General features: G+C 42.3%; 1 protein-coding gene across 3 annotated transcripts in view; it reads left to right on the plus strand.

Annotated features, from left to right (window-relative positions):
* Window positions 1-15609, plus strand: part of YBX1 (Y-box binding protein 1) — a 33927-nt gene extending 18318 nt beyond the window's left edge. For all 3 annotated transcript variants that reach the window (XM_050800170.1, XM_050800171.1, XM_050800172.1), the window contains one exon: window positions 842-15609. The gene's annotated coding sequence lies outside the window, so the exon portion shown is untranslated. The remainder of the gene's footprint in view (window positions 1-841) is intronic.
* Window positions 15610-20982: the final 5373 nt, after the last annotated feature.

Raw genomic sequence — 20982 nt, forward strand, 5'->3', positions numbered from 1 at the left:
TTCATTTTATTAATACAAGAAGGGGAAAATCTCAGTTCCATCAGATAAAGCCATGTTATTTATAATGTGTTCTGCCCTGTTCTTAATTACCTAATATTTCATTTTAGGAATATTGAATATCATAGTCATATTTGGCCACCCCTCAGCTAGTTCTCAATTCTGACACTGGAGACCTGTATTTTCTTGAGTATTTTGAACTGTTAGCGCTTTCTATCAACTTTTCTGAATGAATTTTATGATGTCACTAGTAAACGGAGGAAAGTTTTGCTAGCTGAGAAATAAGTTAATTACATTATTATTTATGCATTATTTCAAAAAAGAAGTAGGATAGCTATTAGAATTAACCCACTGAAAGTGGCAACATCGATATAATCTTTTAATCATTTCTAATTGTTTTTTGTTGGTTTATGTTGTTCCGGGAAAAAGATGAGAGTGTTTTGTGTCTAAAAACTCCTAGGAGAATGACTCATGGTTTATCATGGTGTATTTAAACTGCCTATAGATTAATAGTAGTAATTCTCTGGCAGACCACATGATACATTTTTGTTCTTGTTACTTTGGCTTATTAGCTCACTTGTTTTTGTTACCCTTAATTCCAAAATTAAGGGATTCCTTTTCATTCAGCATTTTACATGATATCGAGAGGTGTGTGATTGTCCTTCCCTCCGAAATTAGCATTCAACCAGTAGTGCTCTTGGTTTTTTCCCCTTTGCTATTTGCTGGATGGCAAAAGATCTGTTAATGTCTCCCAATACACAAGTAATGTAAGCTAGAGCATGTACTACACTAAATGAAGATTACCATGAATTCTACATGATCATCTTTATTTTTTTCTTTACAGTTTAGTCATCCAACAAGAAGAAATATGAAATTCCAGCAATAAGAAATGAACAAAAGATTGGAGCTGAAGACCTTAAGTGCTTGCTTTTTGCCCGTTGACCAGATAAATAGAACTATCTGCATTATCTATGCAGCATGGGGTTTTTATTATTTTTACCTAAAGACGTCTCTTTTTGGTAATAACAAACGTGTTTTTTAAAAAAGCCTGGTTTTTCTCAATACGCCTTTAAAGGTTTTTAAATTGTTTCATATCTGGTCAAGTTGAGATTTTTAAGAACTTCATTTTTAATTTGTAATAAAAGTTTACAACTTGATTTTTTCAAAAAAGTCAACAAACTGCAAGCACCTGTTAATAAAGGTCTTAAATAATTGTCTTTGTGTAAATTTGTCTAGTTTTGCTTTAGTTTAAGTTCTTAGCTATTTATAGGACCCTCAGCTTGACCCAGTCTACAAATAGATGATGCTCACTGGCAATTCCCTCAGGTAAAATGTCTTTAAAATCTCTAATCCTTAAAGTGGCATGCCTGTGGGCCCATAATAAAAATTAGAAAATACATACTCTTGATAACCTGGCTATTTTTCATTGAAGGATTAGCTCATTTGTAAGGAAGGCTTTTTTTGTGTGGGTTCCTTTGGCTGTAAGGCAGTGTTTAAAAGGGCATTGCTCTAACCTAGACCAACCAGACTCTCATCCTGCTCCACTTAGTTTTGTCACGTTCGGAGAATTTATTTCAGTGTGCCAATTGAAGATGTCAACTTTAAAGTGTTAGGAGAACCTGTCACAATGCCTGGTGTGGTTCAGCTGCTTATGTCCTAGAGATGGAAACAAATAATATAAAACCCATGGGAAAACTGCTTAGGAACATGGAGGTTGGTGAACTTATAATTATGTGGTTCTCAACACCTTATAGCCTAAGCCTAGTCTGGCTGTTCTTTTCTGTTTTTGAGACTTGAGTCGTGTTCTGTCACCAGGCTGGAGTGCAGTGGCGCGATCTCGGCTCACTGCAACCTCTGCCTCCGGGTTTAAGCGATTCTCCTGCCTCAGCCTCCTAAGTAGCTGGGACTGCAGGCGTGTGCCACCACGCCCAGCTAATTTTTGTATTTTTAGTAGAGATGGGGTTTCACTGTGTTAGCCAGGATGGTCTCAATCTCTTGACCTTGTGATCTGCCTGCCTCAGCCTCCCAAAGTGCTGGGTTTACAGGCGTGAGCCACGGCACCCGGACTCTGGCTGTTGTTTTCTAAATGTTTTGTTAGATGTTCTTTGGCTTGCTTTGTGAAATAGTCATGTAGTTGATAGTGACTGCTGTCCAGAAACACTCCAGATCATCCTGGCCAGCTTTCAGGGCCCAGGAGAAATAGACAGGAGTCGGGAGTAGGCCAGAGTGGCACATCAGGAATCCTGCAGTGCTGTGGAAGTCATCTCCTGCTTGGGACTAACTCTTCACAGAGGACTTGATAAGAGACTACTCAAAAATTTTTTTAACCCTAGTTAATGTAAATATCTGTACTGCAGAAGTGAGTTTGTTAGCCCATTTCTTGCCGGTGTTTATGAAAATAATACCCAGTGTTGGCAAGAGTGCAATGGACCTGAGACTTAAAAACTGTTGGTAGCATCTAAACTGTTACTTACATGCACACAGTCCCTGACTTACAGTGGTTCAACTTAGGGGATTTAGTGGGGTTGCAGTTTCTACTGAATAAACATTGTTTTCATGGCATCACAGAGTTGAAAAATCATCAATGAAACCATCGTAAGTCGACTGCCGTGTTGCCAACATTAAATTTAGTTTCAACCTAATGATTTTCTGACTTGTGGTTTATGGGAATATTGCCTCATCATAAATTGAAGAGCATCTGTATTAGGATATCATAGAAATAGGAAGACCAACAACTGATTAAATACCAATAATGTTAGAATGAGATTTTTGAAAACACGTTGAGGAGGACAGTTTTGGGGGAGTACAATCTTGTGTGCTAGTGTTGGAAACAGAACTACGTACACGTTTTTAGATATTGTCTTGTGTTCTGTTGCCCAGTACTTTGAGTACTTAAGGATTATTTGTAAGGAACTACAGAGCCTGTACATCTCAAAAACTACCCAGAAAACTTGTAGCCAAGATAAAGGTTTAGAACCTGTTCTGCCAATCAGATGCACCAACATGAGACCTAGAGACATTGCTAGGAAGCTATGCAAACTCATTTTGCTAGCGAGGGTGGTCGCTGTGCTTTGGTGATACAACAGCAGGGATGATTTCCTCCTCTCTGCCTCTTGGGTTTTTATATTCACTGAGCCTGGTTCCCCAGCCTTAGCAATTGTGAGATAACCTGGTTTTTTTTGTTTGTTTTTGTCTTCAGAAGGGAGGTGCCATTTGGAGCAGAGTGAACACAGGAGAGCAGGAAGTGAGGAAAAAAGCGACTGTGTCATAGTTTCTGTTGAACGTTGCACTGGAAGACCTAGGGCAGTACAGTTAAAAAAAAAAAAAAAAAGGATTTGGGAGAAATAATTGTCATGCATAGGTGATGCTAGCCACACAGAAAATCCAAAAGATCTTGTAGTCAAATTTGAGTGTTTATAATTGGCTAGTTGTGTTTCTGTATAGTAATGTCTAGAAAATAATGACACATATTCTCGTGATACTATCAAAGGTAGTTAGGAGTGAATTTATGGATCTTCATGGAAGGGAGTAGAACAATCAAATGACAATGGATTTTTTTTTCCTTGTTTATGGATATTAAGACTTGTCAGTTTATCCAGTGATTAAATGTATTTCACTTTTAAAGTCTTAGGGTTACTAGGCCAGGCGTGGTGGCTCACACATGTAATCCCAGCACTTTGGGAGGCGGAGGTGGGTGGATCACGAGGTCGAGATCGATACCATCCTGGCCTACATGGTGAAACCCCATCTCCTAAAAATACAAAAATTAGCTGGGCATGGTGGCAGGCACCTGTGGTCCCAGCTACTCAAGAGACTGAGGCAGGAGAATTGCTTGAACCTGGGAGGTGGAGGTTGCAGTGATCCTAGATTGCGCCCCTGCACTCCAGCCTGGTGACAGAGCAAGACTCTGTCTCAAAAAACTAATAATAATATAAATAAATAGATGAAGCCAGGGTTATTCTGGCGTGTCTTGGAAAGCAAACAGAAAGGGGCCTGAAGGGATGTTGAAGATTTAAAAAGATGTGAAGTAGTTGTCTTGGGAATGGGAAAACAAATATACGAGGGACATGCAGAATTGCCAGCAGGTGGAGAGTTGAATTTAACTAGGGCTTTGCCAGGTGAATTCAACAAAGGAAGGAAAGAGCAAAGGTATTGAGTGTGTATACAAACCTATATGGTATAGCCTATTGCTCCTAGGCTGCAAACCTGTACAGCATTTAACTGCTGAATACAGGCAGTTATAACACAGTGGTAAATATTTGTGTGTCTAAGCGTAGAAGAGGTACAGAAGGCTGGACATGGTACCTCATGCCTGTAATCCCAGCATCTTGGGAGACCAGGAATTTGAGACCAACCTGGGTAAAATAGCAAGACCCCATCTCTACGAAAGTTTCAAAATTAGCCAGATATGGTGGCACATGCCTGTAGTCCCAGCTACTTGGAAGGCTAAGGAGGGTCGCTTGAGCCCAGGAGTTCAAGGCTGCAGAGCCATGATTGTACCACTGCATTCCATCCAACCTGGGCAACAAAGCAAGATTCTTTAAAAAAAAAATGAAAAATGAGAAAAGGTAGAGGAAAAAGGCCATATAAATGTTTCAAAAGAAACACCTGTACAGGGTACTTAACCATAGGTTGAACTTGCAAGACTAAAAGTTACTCTGGGTGATTGGTGAGTAAACGTGGAGGGCTAGGACATTACTGTACACTTACGCTACAAAAAGCACTTATAAAAGGTGTTTTCCATTTAACTTTTACCTTACAAACTAATTGCTTTCTTCTTTTTTTTTTTTTTTTTTGGGGGGGGGGTATTAGGGGATGGAGTCTCACTGTGACCCAGGCTGGAGTGCAATGGCAGAGGCCTCCCAGGTTCAACCGATTCTCCTGCCTCAGCCTTCTTAGTAGCTGGGACTACAGGCACCTGCCGCCACGCCCAGCTAAGTTTTGTATTTTTAGTAGAGACGGTTTCACCATGTTGGTCAGGCTGGTCTCAAACTCCCGACCTCATGATCCACCCACTTCGGCCTCCCAAAGTGCTGGGATTACAGGTGTGAGCCACCGCACCCGGCCGCAAACTAATTTTTAACAACTTTTTGACTCTTAACTTAAAACTACAACTGTCTGAAAATACATCCTTATCTGTAAGCTTTCTTTAAAATTTTACCTTGTAGGTTCAGGGGGACGTTTGCTGGTTTGTTATTTAGGTAAACTTGTGATTCTCCATATCACTGTCTTTTACCTACACACTTGTCCCACTGAAAGGTCTTCAGGGGCAGTAACATGAATGGAATTTTCATCTCCTTTGATAACAATGATAACAGTGCCTTCTGGAATACCTCCTGAAGGACCTGTCTGGGGCTAACAGTTAAACATTAACTTTTAAAAAACATATTAGGCAAACATTATTAAAGTGTCACGTAGTAAATACATAAACCATTAACAGTCATTTATTATTACAAGCTGTATATAATTGTATGTGCTTTACTTTATGTGACTGGTAGTGCCGTAAATTTGTTTATACCAGCATCAGTACAAACACGAGTAACATGTTGCCCTATGACATTCCTATGGCGAGGACATCACTGGGCAGTAGGAATTTTTCAACTCAGTATCTTTTATTGATAGGAAGTATTTTACATGTGTACATGTGAGTATTTGTTACATGAATAGAATGTGATGATCAGGTCAGGGGGTATGTCACCTTGAGGTACACCTTGAGTATCATTTGTACATATTGGTAACACTTCAAGTTCTGTCTTCTAGCTATGTTGAAATTAGAGTACATTGTTACTAATATACAATACATAGTCACCCTACTGTGCTATAGAATATTGGGGCTTATTCTAACTACCCACTAATCAACCTCTCTTTACCCACCCTGACACCCTTCCCAGCCTCTAGTATGTATTCTCTATCTCTGTGGGGTCATTTTTTTTTTTTTTTTTTTGAAACGGAATCTTGCTCTGTTGCCCAGGCTGGAGTACAGTGGCGCGATCTCGGCCCACTCCAACCTCTGCCTCCTGGGTTCAAGTGATTCTCCTGCCTCAACCTCCCAAGTAGCTGGGACTACAGGTGCCCACCACCACGCCAGCTAATTTTGTGTTTTTAGTAGAGACGGGATTTCACCATGTTGGCCAGGCTGGTCTCAAACTCCTGACCTCAGGTGATGCACCCACCTCAGCCTCCCAAAGTGGTGGGATTACAGGCATGAGCCACCATGCCTGGCCTGGGATTAATTTTTTTTAGGTCCCACATAAGAGTAGGAACATGTGACATCTGTCTTTCTGTGCCTGACAGTACTTAATGTAACATGCCTCCATTTCCATTTATGTTGCTGCAAATGACATGATTTCATTCTTTTTTTTTTTGAGACTGAGTCTCGCTCTGTCGCCCAGGCTGGAGTGCAGTGGCGCTATCTTGGCTCACTGCACGCTCTGCCTCCTGGGTTCACGCCATTCTGCCTCAGCCTCCCGAGTAGCTAGCTGGCACTACAGGCGCCCACCACCACGCCTGGCTAATTTTTTTGTATGTTTAGTAGAGATGGGGTTTCACCGTGTTAGCCAGGATGGTCTCAATCTCCTGACCTCATGATCCGCCTGCCTCGGCCTCCCAAAGTACTGGGATTGCAGGCGTGAGCCACCACGACTAGCCGATTTCATTCTTTTTTAATGGCCAAATAGTATTCCGTTGTGTATATATACCACATTTTATTCATCTGGCAATGGTCGCTTAGATAGACTCCCTTTTGGTTCTGTTTTACATTATTATTTTTTAAGACAATGTCTCATTCTGTTTCCCAGGCTGGAGTGTAGTGGCACCAGCCCAGCTCACTGCAGCAGACTCAAACTCATGGGGCTTAAGCAACCTTCCCAACTCAACCTCCTGAGTAGCTGTGACTACAGGTGTGTGCCACCACACCTGGCTATTTTTTAAATTTTTTGTAGAGATGAGTTCTCCCTATGTTGCCTAAGCTGGTCTTGAACTCCAGAACTCAAGGAGTCCTCCCTCCTTGGCCTCCCAAAGTGCTGGGATTATAGGTGTGAGTCACCACGCCTGACTGCTGCTATTGTCAATAGTGCTATGCTAAATGTGCAAATGGAGGCATCCCTTTGATATACAGACCCTTATTCCTTTGGGTAAATACCCAACATTGTGATTGCTATATTCTATGGTAGTTCTATTCATAATTTTTGAGGAATCTCCATACTGTTTTCCACAGTGGTTGTACCAGTTTATATTCCTACGAACAGTGTATAAGAATTCCCTTTTCTGTGCATCCTCACCAGCATCTGTTATTTTTTGATATTTTAATAATCACCATTCTTACTAGGGTAAGATCATATCTCATTATGGATTTGATTTGCATTTCCCTGGTGTCTAGTGGTCTTGAGCATTTTTCCATATACCTGTTGGCCGTTTGAATATTTTCATGTGAGAAATGTCTTTTCATGTCCTTAGCCCACTTTTTAATGGGATTTTTTTATTATTATTATTTGAGTTCCTTGTATACTCTGGATATTAGTCCCTTGTCAAATGAATAGTTTACATATTTTCTCCCATTCAGTAGGTTTTCTCTTCACTCTGTTGTTTCCCTTTGTTGTGTAGAAGCTTTTTAGTTTAATATGGTCCCCATTTGTCTATTTTTATTACAGTTGTGCTTTTGCATCCTTAGCCATGAAATCTTTGCTTGGACCAATGGTTTTTTTTTTTTTTTTTTTTTTTTTTTTTTAAGAAACAAAGTCTCACTCCATCACTCAGGCTGGAGTGCAGTAGCATGATCACGGCTCACTGCAGCCTCCACCTCCCAGGCTCAAGCAATCCTTTTAATTTTTGTAGAGACACTGTTCTCCTGCCTCAGCCTCCCGAGTAGCTGGCACTACAGGTGCCCGCCACCACACCTGACTAATTTTTTGTATTTTTAGTAGAGATGGGGTTTCACCAAATTAGCCAGGATGGTCTCGATCTCCTGACATCGTGATCCGCCCCCCTTGGCCTACCAAGGTGCTGGGATTACAGGCGTGAGCCACTGCACGCGGCCAGCCTTCTAATATATTTTGAAGTCAAGTAAAGTGATGCCTCCAGGTTTTTTTTGTTTGTTTGTTTGTTTTTTGCTCAGGATTGCTTTGGCTATTCAGACTCTTTTGTAGTTCCACATGAATTTTAGGATTGTTTTTTCTAATTCTGTGTAAAATGACATTGATATTTTGATAGATATTGCATTGAATCTATAGATTGTTTTGGGCAGTATTGTTAACAGTATTCTGATCCATGAGAATGTGATGTCTCCATTTGTGTCCTCTTCAATGTCTTTTTTCAGTGTTTTGTAGTTTTGTTTGTAGAGATTTTTTGCCTCCTTGGTTATTTCTAGGTATTTTTTTTTATAGCTGTTGTAAGTGGGATTACCTTCTTGAGTTCTTTCTCAGCTAACTCATTATTGGTGTATAGAAACGCTATGGATTCTTACAAGTTTATTAAGTCTGGGAGTTTTTGATGGAGGCTTTAGGTTTTTCTAGATATAAGATTATATCATCAGCATAGAGGGACAATTAGACTTCTTTTCCAATTCGGATGCCTTTTATTTCTTACTCTTACCTGATTTCACTGGCTAGGACTTTCACTACTGTACTGAGTAGGAATGGTGAATGTAGGCATCCTTGCCTTCTTCGAGATAGAGGAAAAGGTTGGCCAGGTGAAGTAGCACACACATGTAATCCCAGCACTTCGGGAGGCTGAGGCAGGAAGATCACTTGAGGCCAGGAGTTCAAGACCACCCTGGTCAACGGAGTGAGCCCGTCTCTACTAAAAAAAGGAAATTTAAAGAAACAAAATTTCCTGTCAAATGCTGTGGAAAATAAATTAGAAAATTTTTAAAATAAGACTTTCAGCTTTTCACCATACAGTATCATGTTGGCTATGGGGTTTGTCGTATATGGCCTTTATTATTTTGAGATAAGTTCCTTCTGTTCCTAGTTTGTTTGGAGTTTTTATCATGAAGGGATGTTGAATTTTATCAAATGCTTTTTTTGTTGTTTTTTTTTTATAAGACGAGGTCTCATTCTGTCGCCAGACTGGAGTGCAGAGGCGCGATCTCGGCTCACTGAAACCTCTGCCTCCCAGGTTCAAGTGATTCTCCTGCCTCAGCCTCCCAAGTAGCTGGAACTACAGGCGCATGCTACCACACCTGGCTACTTTTTGTATTTTTAGTAGAGATGGGGTTTCACCATGTTGGCCAGGCTGGTCTCGAACTCCTGATCTCATGATCCGCCCGCCTCTGCCTCCCAGAGTGCTGTGATGACAGGCATGAGCCACCACACCCGGCCTATCCAGTGCTTTTTCTGTGTCTTATGAGATAAATGGGTTTTGCCCTTCATTCTTTTGATGTAATAATCACATTTATTGATTTCCCTTTTTTTTTTTTTTTTTTTTTTTTTTTTTTTTGAGACACAGTCTTTGTCGCCCAGGCTGGAGCGCAGTGTCATGATCTCTGCTCACTGCAACCTCCAACTCCAGGGTTCAAGCAATTCTCCTGCCTCAACCTCTTGAGTAGCTGGGATTATAGGCACCTGCCACCACGCCAGGCTAATTTTTGTATTTTTAATAGAGGCGGGGTTTCACCATGTTGGCCAGGCTGGTCTCAAACTCCTGACCTTAAATCCACCCACGTCAGCCTCCCAAAGTGCTGGGCTTACAGGCGTGAGCCACCATGCCTGGCCAATTCCCATATATCGAACCATCCTTGAATTCCTGGTGTAATACCACTTGGTCTTTGTGTATTATCTTTTTGATGTGCTGTTGGAGTTAGTTTGCTAATATTTTATTGAGGATTTTTATATATGTGTTCATCAGAGATACTGGTCTGTAGTTTTTTTGTTGTGTGCTTCTCTGGTTTTGGAATCAGGGTACTGCTGGCCTTGTGGAATGAGTTAGGGAGAGTTGCCTCCCTTTAACTTTCTATAATACTTTCCAGAGGATTGGTATTAGTTGTTTTCATATATTTGGTAGAATTTGGCTACATCTCCATGAGGTCCTGGGCTTTTCTTCTTAGGGAGACTTTTGTTGTTGTTGTTGTTGTTTGAGATGGTGTCTCGCTCTGTAGCCCAGGCTGGAGTGCGGTGGTGCAGTCTTGGCTCACTGCAACCTCTGTCTTCCAGGTTCAAGCAATTCTCCTGCCTTAGCCTCCCGAGTAGCTGGGATTACAGGCATCTGCTACCACGCCCGTCTAATTTTTGTACTTTTAGTAGAGGTGGGGTTTCACCATGTTGGCCAGGCTAGTCTTGAACTCCTGACCTCAGGTGATCTGCCCCCCCTCGGCCTCCCAAAGTGCTGGGACGACAGGTGTGAGCCCTGGCACCCGGCCAGTAGGGAGACTTTTAATTACTGATTCAACCTCATTACTCATTGGTCTCTACAGGTTTTCTGTTTTTCCTGATTCAGTTTTGGTAGGTTGCGTGTTTCCAGGAATTTACCCATTTCCTCTAGGTTTTCCAGTTTGTTAATATATTGTTGTTCATAATAGTCTGATCTTTTGTATTTCTGTGGTATCAATTGTAATGTCTCCTTCTCATTTCTGATTTTGTTTATTTAGGTCTTCTCTTTTCTAGCTTAGTCTAGCTAGAGGTGTTTTAATTTTATTTATCTTTTTGAAGAACCAACTTTTTTTTTCTTAATCCTTTGTATTTTTTTTTTTTTTTTACAGTCTTTAGTTCATTTAGTTCTCTGATCTTAACTGCTTCTGCTCATTTGGGGTTTGGTTTGTTCTTGCTCTTTCACTTTCTTGGGGTGCATCTTTAGATTGTTTACTTGGAATCTTTCTACTTTTGATGTAGGCATTTATTGCTCTTAGTTTTCCTCTTAGTAGTACTTTTGTTGTACATATCCAACAGGTTTTGGTGTGTTGTGTTTCTGTTTTCATTTCTTTCAAGAAATTTTTTTATTTCCATCTTAATTTCTTCATTGATCCAATGGTAGTTCAAAAGCATATTGTTTGATTTCCATGTATTCATAAAGTTTCTAAAGTTCTTGGTGTTGATTCATAGTTTTATTCCATTGTTGTCTGAGAAGATATTTGATATGATTTCTGTTTTTTAAAAATTTGTTGAGATTTGTTTTGTGGTCGAACATATGGTCTGTCCTGCAGAATGTTCCGTGTGCTGATGAGAAGAATGTCTATTCTGTAGTTAAAATGCTCTGTAAATGTCTCTTTGGTTTATTTGCTCTAGGGTCCAGTTTAAATTCAATTATTTCTTTTTCTTTTTCTTTTTCTTTTTTTTTTTTTTTTTGAGACAGTTTCACTCTTGTTGCCCAGGCTGGAGTGCAATGGCGTGATCGTGGCTCACTGCAACCTCCATCTCCCGGGTTCCAGTGATTCTGCTGCCTCAGCCTCCTAAGTAGCTGGGATTATAGGCATGCACCACCTAATTTTGTATTTTTTAGTAGAGATGGGGTTTCTCCATGTTGGTCAGGCTGGTCTTGAACTCCCGACCTCAGGTGATCCACCTGCCTCAGCTTCCCAAAGTGCCGGGATTACAGGCGTGAGCCACTGCTCCCGGCCTTCAGTATTTCTTTATTGATTTTCTCCCGAGGTTTATTTGCTCTAGGGTCCAGTTTAAATTCAGTATTTCTTTATTGATTTTCTCCTGAGATGATCTGCCTTAAGCTAAGTGTGGAGTTTTGAAGTTCCCAGCTTTTATTGTAGTGGAGTCTGCCTTTAGATCTAGTAATATTTACTTTGTGAGTCTCAGTGCCCCAGTTTTGGGTGCATACATATTTAGAATTGTTATATCCTCTTGCTGGATTGATCCCTTTGTCATTATATAGTTACCTTCTTTGTCTCTTTTTACTGTTTTGACTTAATGTCTGTTTTTTATTTGATACAAGTATAGCTTATATCAAAGCTCCTGTTTGCTTTTGGTTTCTAGTTGAATGGAGTGTTTTTTCCATCCCTTTATTTTGAGTCTATACGTGTCTTTGCAGGAAAAGTGGGTTTCTTGTAGGCAGCGTAGAGTTGGATCATGTTTCTTTATCCATTCAGCCAGTCTGTGTTTTAAGTGCAAAATTTAACCCATTTACATTCAAGATTATTGCTATGTCATATTTTGTTATTGTCATATTGTTAATTGTTTTCTGATTGCTTTGTATATTTGTTCCTTTTTTTCTCATTGTCATTGTGGTTTAGTGTTATAGTGGTACCATTTGAGTCCTTCCTCATTTGCATATTTAACTTACCAGTGAGTTTTATACTTTAGTGCACTTTAATGATGGTAAATGTTGTCTTTTCTCTTACAAGTTTAGGACTCCCTTGAGCATTTTATATAGGGCTGGTCTAGTGGTGGTAAATTCCCTCAGCATTTGCTTCTCTAGAAAAGACTTTATTTCTCCTTCATTTGTGAAGGATAATTTTGCTGCATGTAATATCATTGCATGGCATTTTTTTTCTTTCAGCACTTTGAATATTTCATCCCATTCTCTCCTGGCCTATATGGTTTCTGTTGAGAATTCTGCTGTTAGTCTGATGAGGGTTCTTTTATAGGTGCCTCTGCTTTTCTCTTGCTGTTTTTAGTATACTCTCTTTTGTTTTGGCTTTAGATAGTTTTGACTATAATGTGTGCTGTGAACAAGACCTTTTTGTACTATATCTGTTTGGGGATCTTTGGGTTACCTGGATCTGGATGTCTAGGTCTCTTGCTAGACTTGGATATTTTTCATCTAATATTTAATTAAATAGGTTTTCTAACCCTTTCATTCTCTGTTTGCCCTCAGGGACACTGATAATTCAAATATTCTGTCACTTTTTGTCGTTACAAATGTCGTGAAGGCTTTTCTCTTTGACTGACTGATTGTAACAGTCTCACTCTTGCCCAGGCTGGAGTGTAGTAGCATGAACATGGCTCACTTAAGTCTTGACCTTCTGGACTCAAGAGATTCTCCTGCCTCATCCTCCTGTGTAGCTGGAGCTACCATGCCCAGCTAACTTTTTATTGAGGCAGGGTCTCACTTTACTGCCCAGGCTGACCTTGACCTCCTGGGCTTAAGCAATCTTCCTACCTTGGCCTCCCAAAGTGCTGGGATTATGGCCATGAGCCACTGTGCCCGGCCTTCTTTTTAATTCATTTCTTTTTTGTCTGACTAGATTATTTCAGAAGACCTGTCTTTTAAGTTCTGAGATTCTTTCTTCTGCTTGATGTAGTAGTCCATTGTTAAAGTTTTCAAATGTGTTTTGTATTTCATTCAATTAATTCTTTTGTTCCAAAATTTGTTTGGTGCTTTTTTTTTTTTTTTTTTTTTTTTGAGACAGAGTTTTGCTCTTGTTTCCCAGGCTAAAGTGCAATGGTGCAATCTTGGCTCATGCAGCTGCCACCTCTCAGGTTCAAGTGATGGTTCTGCCTCAGCCTCCCAGGTAGCTGGGATTACAGGCATGCACCACCATGCCCAGGTAATTTTGTATTTTTAGTAGAGTCAGAGTTTCACCATGTTGGTCAGGCTGGTCTCAAAATCCTGACCTCAGGTGATCCACCCACCTTGGCATCCCAAAGTGCTGGGATTACAAGCATGAGCCACTGTACCTGGCGTCTGTTTGGTGCTTTCAAAAAAAACCTCTCTCTTTGGTAAATTTCTCATTCATATCCTGATTTTTTTTTTTTCTATTCTCTCTGTATTGTTTATCTTGTATCTCACTAAGTTTCTTTAAATCAGTAATTTGAATTCTTTATCTAGGCTTTTGTGAATTTTTTATTGGAATCTGTTGCTGGAGAATTACTGTGCTTCTTTGGAGGCATCATATTTCCTTGCTCTTTCTTGTTTCCTATGTCTTTATGTTAATATCTATACATGTTTCCTATGTCTTTATGTTAATATCTATACATCTGGTATAATAGTTGCTTCTTTCTTTTTTTTAAGACAGAGTCTCACTCTATCACCCAGGCTGGAGTGCAGTGGTGTGATGGCTTGCTGCAACCTCCGCCTCCCAGGTTCAAGTGATTCTCATGCCTCAGCCTCCTGAGTAGCTGAGATTACAGGTGTGCACCACCACACTCAGCTAATTTTTGTATTTTTAGTAGAGATGGGTTTTGCCATGTTGGCCAGACTGGTCTCAAACTCCTGGCCTCAAGCAATCTGCCTACCTGGGCCTCCCAAAGTGCTGGGATTATAGGTGTGAGCCACTGTGCCCACCCTCAATTTTTTGACATTACTTTTGTAGGGGAAGTCCTTTTTCTGAAGATGTGTCTATGGTGTTGGTTGAGTAGGGCACTTTGATTTTGATTTGGGGCGCATGCAGTAGGATATATTTCTTCCACTGTAAACAGCTTCAGTGGTATCTGTGATTTCCCTCGTGGCATAGAGTATGGTTATTAGTGGAGGCTATGGGAAAGTTGTTGGGGAGTAGGATGCCAGATGGGCCACTCTTCAGTCCCTAGTGGTGGCAATGGTGGGCTGGGCATGCCTGTCCTTGGGTCTTTGGGCAGCTTACGCTGGCACCAGTGTCAGTGAATCCAGACAGACTGATGCTTGGGCCTCCAGGGGGCTCGCTCAGATGCTGGTAATGGCAGCTGTGGTCTGGGTACCCAGGCAGGTTCTCAGGCCCCTTGGCAGCTGATGTGATGTGGGTGATGGCAGTAGCAGTGGTGGAGCAACCCAGATGGTTCATGCTAGTGCTGGTGGTAGCTATAAGAGGTTGGACGGGCCAGTCTCTTGGCCTGCTGGTGGTATGTGCAGGTGGTTGCCAATTGTGGTGGTATCGGCAGGTTGCGTCAGCACAACTTCAGACCCCAAGAGGAGTATTCATATGCTAATGGTGGTGGACTGGGCCAGACAACTTCCAGGCACCTGAACGGCATGCTCAATTACTGAATCAGCTCTATCATAATCTTACGGGACCACCATCATATATGCAGTCCGTCATTGACTGAAACACTTTTATGTGGTAGATGACTGTACTTATTAAGTGAACTGGAAGGATATGAGGTGGTGGTCCTAGGCTGGAATGGGGTATGTTGCAGTTACTTGTAATGACAAACCTTAGGTTGTGGATATGTAGATGGGAGATGGAGGAGGAAGAATGGCAAGCCGACTGAATATGGAGTCAGACCACAGTGTTTAATGGATCTTTTGTGTGCATGTTGAAATTGTCACAAATGATGGTGGAAGTAGTTAGTGGGTGTGGAAAGGACAATGAGGTAGTACAGGAATTAAATCTTCAAGGAATGCTTCTGGATAATGAGTTTAATCCAGAAACTCATTGGACTAAATGAATTTTGTCCATGGCTTCAAAGGAGTTTTTGAGGACTTAGAGGAAAAATTGTTTAGAAGTGGCAGTGCTGGCTCATACCTGTAATCCCAGTACTTTGGGATGCTGAGGCAGGAGAAACATGTGAGCTCAGGAGTTTGAGACCAGTCTGGGCAACAAAGTAAGAACGCCATCTCGAAAAAAAATTAAAAACTAGCCAAATATGGTGGTGCACGCCTTTAGTCCCAGCTGCTCTGGAGGCTGAGGTCGAAGATCATTTGATCCCAGGGGGTTGGGGCTCCAATGAGCCATGATTGAGCCACTGCACTGCAGCTTGGGTGACAGAGTGAGACCTTGTCTTTAAAAAAAAAAAAAAAGAAGAAGAAGAAGAAGTGGCAATACTGTAACAGAGGAGACTTAGCCCACCACCAGACACCATGGTATTTGGGACATAGGAGAAAGAAAAAACAGACTCCATTGAAAGGGCTCCAAGGGAAGAAGGTTGTGGAGGTAAGTATGATTAGAGAGAGAGTAAAAAGCTGAATAAGAACATTCAGACAAGAGGCAGTGCCTAAATTCCAGCAGGCCCCAAAGAAGGTTGGGAAGGGAGCTATATTGAGTTAGATTAGGAGATACAGAGAGCTAATGAGAATTAACAGGCAGGCAGTGACAGCTGACTGGGGAAGTTTGGACGCCTAGTTGAGACTGAGGCACACGGTCAGTTGTAATGCATGACAGGTTAAGTCCCAAAGTCCAGATGAGTAATGAGACCTCGACCAGAAATACAGGGTAAGAAAGAGGGGCTCAAATGTGAGATGTTTTCAGAAATGGAGTTGGCAGATGGAGGTAACTAGCTGAATGCAGGGATGGCTGCAGAATGTTGATGCAGATACTGGCATTCGCTGGAATAAAAACATGCATAAAGAAGAGAGGAGTCTGATAGCTCAGTTGAGATACATGGAGTTTGAGGACCTATGGGGGCATCCATGGGGAGTGTGCCGGAAGCTAAGGAGGGAGGCATAGGCCGAGGCAGAGTGACACTCATCAGGTAGCTATTGGAAGCTGTGATCATGGGTAAAATCATATCACTTTAGGGGCATTTGTGGAGAGATGAAGATGGAGACACAAACTTTTGGAACAAGGTCAAGGACATAGAAGCGATGGCTAGAAAAAAGGTGTGGCAAATCCAGAAAGGGGGCATCACAGAAAACTGGGGAGCAAAATAGGAAATGGCTCACAGCATCAAAGCCAATAGGTCCCAGAAGGTAGGGGTTGAAAAGTGTTTACTGGCCTTAGCAACCAGGAGATGACTGGTGAGAGGAGTGGAATGCAGAGGCAACCCTCAGACTGCAGCAGGTGAGGGGTGCATAGGGCAGCTACAGTGCACCTGCTGCTCCCACAGCCTTCCGCATCTCCACAATGGCTGGTCCATCCTTAACAGGTCTGTGCCAAAACCCTCAGTCATCCTTGACTTCTCACTTTCCCTCACATTCTACATCCAATGAGTCTGCAAATTCCATTGATTCTGACTTTGAAACAGCTAGAATCTGACCACTTACCTCTGACCACTTGGGTCCAGGCTGTGGTAGCCTCCCTGCTACCATCTTCCTACCCTAACACCTGTGTCAGGCCTTGAGACACCCTGCTCAAAATCCTTCAGAGACTTCCAGTCTCACTTTTGAGCAGAAGCCAGCATCCTCCAGGAGCCTCCACAATGTGCCCCCAACTGCCCCATGCCATCTACTCTCTCGCCTGGTTTCCTCCACCCAACCTCACAGGCTTCCTTTTCCTGGCACTCTCCCACCTCGAGGCATTCACACCTGCTGTTCCCTTCTGACTGGAAGAATGTTCTACTGGATAAGTAAGTGGTTTTCTCCCTCAGTTCTTTAGGTCCTTGATCAGCAGGGCCTCCCCTGCCTACCTGTTTAAGATGGCCACCCCTTCCCATGGCCAGCCCCCAATTCCTGGCCTTCCTGATTTTCCTCCATGGTGCATGTCATCAGCTGGCTGCATTAACTTGTTTGCTTACTATCTTCCTCTGATAGGAGGTAAGGTACATAAAGGTAGGAATTTCTGTCTGTTTTGTTCACTACTGCTATATCCCTGCAACTACAATGGGGCTAAAAGAGTACAGAACAAAAGCTCAATACGTATGCTGAAATTAATAATTATGAATGAACATGAAGAGGCTTGGCAGCTGAGTGAAGGAAACGAGGGCTGCTGCTAGAAAGGGACCGTGGAACCATGTCTTAGCCTGCTTGGGCTGCTGTAACAAATTACCATAGACTAAGTGGCTTAAGCAGTAGATATGTATTTCTCACGGTTCTGGAGACTGGCAAGTCCAGGTCAGGGTGACAGTAGATTTGGTTCTGGTGAGGGTCCTCTTCTGACATGGATTGCAGAACGCCACCTTCACCCCCTTCTCGTGGGGTCTTCACATGAGAGAATCTTGGAAAGCAACTCGAAGTAAGAAAACCTGAGTTCTAGTCCTGCCAGTGAAACTTCGTCTTAAGTCCTAACATTGATCACCTCCTTTACCAATACCAGAAGCCACTTGCCTCCGGACTCCAGGATGTGGGAGAAAATTAAACAACTAATTAAAAAAAAAAAAAGAAGTATAAATAGTACTCACTTCCTAAAGTTATCAGGATGAAACAAGAACCAATGAAATCACATTTTGTTAGTGCTCAGTAAGTCTTAGCAGGCCGGGTACAGTGGCTCATGCCTGTAATCTCAGCAATTTGAGAGGCTGAGACAGGAGGATCATTTGAGCCCAGGAGTTTGAGATCAGCCTGAGCAACACAGTGAGACCCAATCTCCTAAAAAAAATTTTTTTTTTGACTGGGCATGGTGGCTCACACCTGTAATCCAGCACTTTGGGAGACCAAGGCAGGTGGATCATGAGGTCAGGAGTTCGAGACCAGCCTGATCAACATGGAGAAACCCCGTCTCTACTAAAAATGCAAGTGGTGGCATTTACCTGTAATCCCAGCTATTCAGGAGGCTGAGGCAGGAGAATCACTTGAACCCAGGAGGCGAAGGTTGTGGTGAGCTGAGACCATGCCACTGCACTCCGGCCTGGGCGACAGAGCGAGACTCCGTCTCAAAAAAAAGAAAAAAAATATTTATTTTGCCGGGTGTAATGGCACATGCCTGTAGTCCCAGCTACTTGGGAGGCTGAGGCAGGAGGATGGCTTCAGCCTGGGAAGTCAAGGCTGCAGTGAACCAAGATTGCACCACTGTACTCCAGCCTGGGCAACAGGGTAAAACTCTGTCTCAAAGAAACAAATAAGTTTTCTGTTATTATTACGGGAATAATATAAGGATAAACTGAGATAATAGGTATAAAAGTTGTAAACTGTAAAAATGTAGTTGCCACAAGAAAGTGGCTTGTAGACGTCCAACTACAAGGAATGTAATTAACCAAGGGCCCAAGTTGCTTTGCTCTAAAATTTGCCACCTTATTTGCCCTGAGGCTCTGCTTACCAAATGCTCCCAAGCTGATGGCTGAGTGTGGCAGGGATTCTAAAACAAGCCTTTTCCTGGGAGACATGGGACTCACAGCTGACGTTGCCTCAAGGACTCCCCTGATGCTCATGCCAAGCTTTTCTTAGACTATGTGGTGATCTAGGATGCTTCCACCCAGCATCCTGGGCCGGGCTCTCATCACCGTGGGATGGCTCTCCCAGCTGCCTCTCCATTTTCTCTCACAAATATTTCCCTAATAAAATTCTTACATATTTAATCCCACTTAGGGGTCTACTGTTTGGAGGACCCAGACTATCATAAGAAGCATCATTTAAAAAGTAAGGAGGTTTGGTTCTGGTGAGGGTCCTCTTCTGACATGGATTGCAGAAAGCCACCTTCACCCCCTTCTCATGGGGTCCTCACATGAGAGAAACTTGGAAAGCAACTTGGAGTAAGAAAACCTGAATTCATAAGAAGCATCATTTAAAAAGTAAGCAGGTGTGAGCCACCATGCTTTTGGAAGCAATTTGGGAGGCTGAGGCAGGGCAAATCACTTGAGGTCAGAAGTTCGAGACCAGCCTGGTCAACATGGTGAAAACCCATCTCTACTAAAAATAGAAAAATTAGCTGGACGTGGTGGTGCACGCCTGTAGTTCCAGCTACTCGGGAGGCTGAGGCAGGAGAATTGCTTGAACCTGGGAAGCAGAGATTGCAGTGAGCTGAGATGGAGCAACTGCACTCCAGCCTGGGTGACAGAGCAAGACACTGTCTCAAAAAAAGATAAATAAAAATTAAAAAGTAAGAAGGCAAGAGGATTCTGGGAAGATGGATGAGTAGGAAGCAACAGCATTTTGCCCTGCCCCCACAACACGGACATTAGATACAGTGACAGAATCTGTTTGATGTAATTATTTTGGAGTCTGTTGAAGTCTTGTAACTTCCAGAGGAGCCATGGATGTGAAATTGCAGTTAATTCCAATCCATTTCAACTCCCAGCTCAGCTGCAGCTACCTATCCCCTTCTCCCCCAGCCCCATGGCAGGAAGCTGTGCATGTGTTCCAGGAGGACCCTGCAAACAGTTTGCAGGAGCCAGGGTGGACAATAAGGACCAAGTCCTCCAAATATCAGGGAACTGTGTTCTCATCACTGATCAAGGAGGTGCAGACACAGAGGTGAGCAGCCGCTGTTGCACCTCTCCTGCTATTGCAAACCCCTCCCCTCCAGCTGAAGCGGCTTCCAGGGAATCGAAAGGGACTTCTTATCATAATCTGGGTCCTTCCCCCTTCATTATCTTTTCCCCTCCTGGGATCCAGACATCGAAGACTAAAACCTCAAAAAGCATATACAGGGGAAATTAGAAAGTCACTGCACATCCCAGGGAAGAGTGCAGGGTACCAAAAGACCTGGAAATACCTGAAGTTAAACCTCATGCTGATCTTTGATATAGAGACAGCCAAAAGCAATACAAACAAACCAAAACCAGCACACCCTGGGCAAGGGGGAGAATCTGATTTCCAGAGTTAACATTATTAGACTCAAATGTTCAGTTTTCAATAAAAAAGAGTATAAGGATACAAAAAAAAAAAAAATGGGAAAGTTTGAACCGTTCATTGAAAGGAAAAAATAAACCAACAAAAACCATCCCTGAGAAAGACCACATAACCGATTTACTAGACAAAGACTTTATAATAACTGTCTTAAAGATGCTCAAAGAACTAAAAGAAATACATGGAGAAAGTCAAGAAAGTAATGTATGAAAAAAATGGAAATATCAAGTAGAGATAGAAAACCAAAAAACAGTCCGGGCGCAGTGGCTCATACCTGTAATCCCAGCACTTTGGGAGGCTGAGGCGGGCGGACCAAGTGAGGTTGGGAGTTCCCGACCAGCCTGACCAACATGGAGAAACCCCGTCTCTACTAAAAATACAAAATTAGCCGGACCTGGTGGTGCATTCCTGTAATCCTAGCTACTCGGGAGGGTGAGGCAGGAGAATTGCTTGAACCCAGGAGGCAGAGGTTGTGGTGAGCTAAGATCGTGCCATTGCACTCCAGCCTGGGCAAAAAAGGGTGAAACTCCATCTCAAAAAAAAAAAAAAAGAAAACCAAAAAACAAATTCTGGAGCTGAAAAGTACAATAACTGAAAGAAAAAACTGAGTAGCACCTGGGCATGGTGGCTCATGCCTGTAATCGTAGCACTTGACAGACTGAGGCAGGAGAGTCATGTGAGCCCAGAAGTTCAAGACCAGCCTGGGCAACGTAGGGAGACCCCATCTCCAGAGAAAGAAAAAAGAAAAAA

The sequence above is a fragment of the Macaca thibetana genome, chromosome 1 (assembly GCF_024542745.1).
Source record: "Macaca thibetana thibetana isolate TM-01 chromosome 1, ASM2454274v1, whole genome shotgun sequence".
NCBI lineage: Eukaryota > Metazoa > Chordata > Mammalia > Primates > Cercopithecidae > Macaca > Macaca thibetana.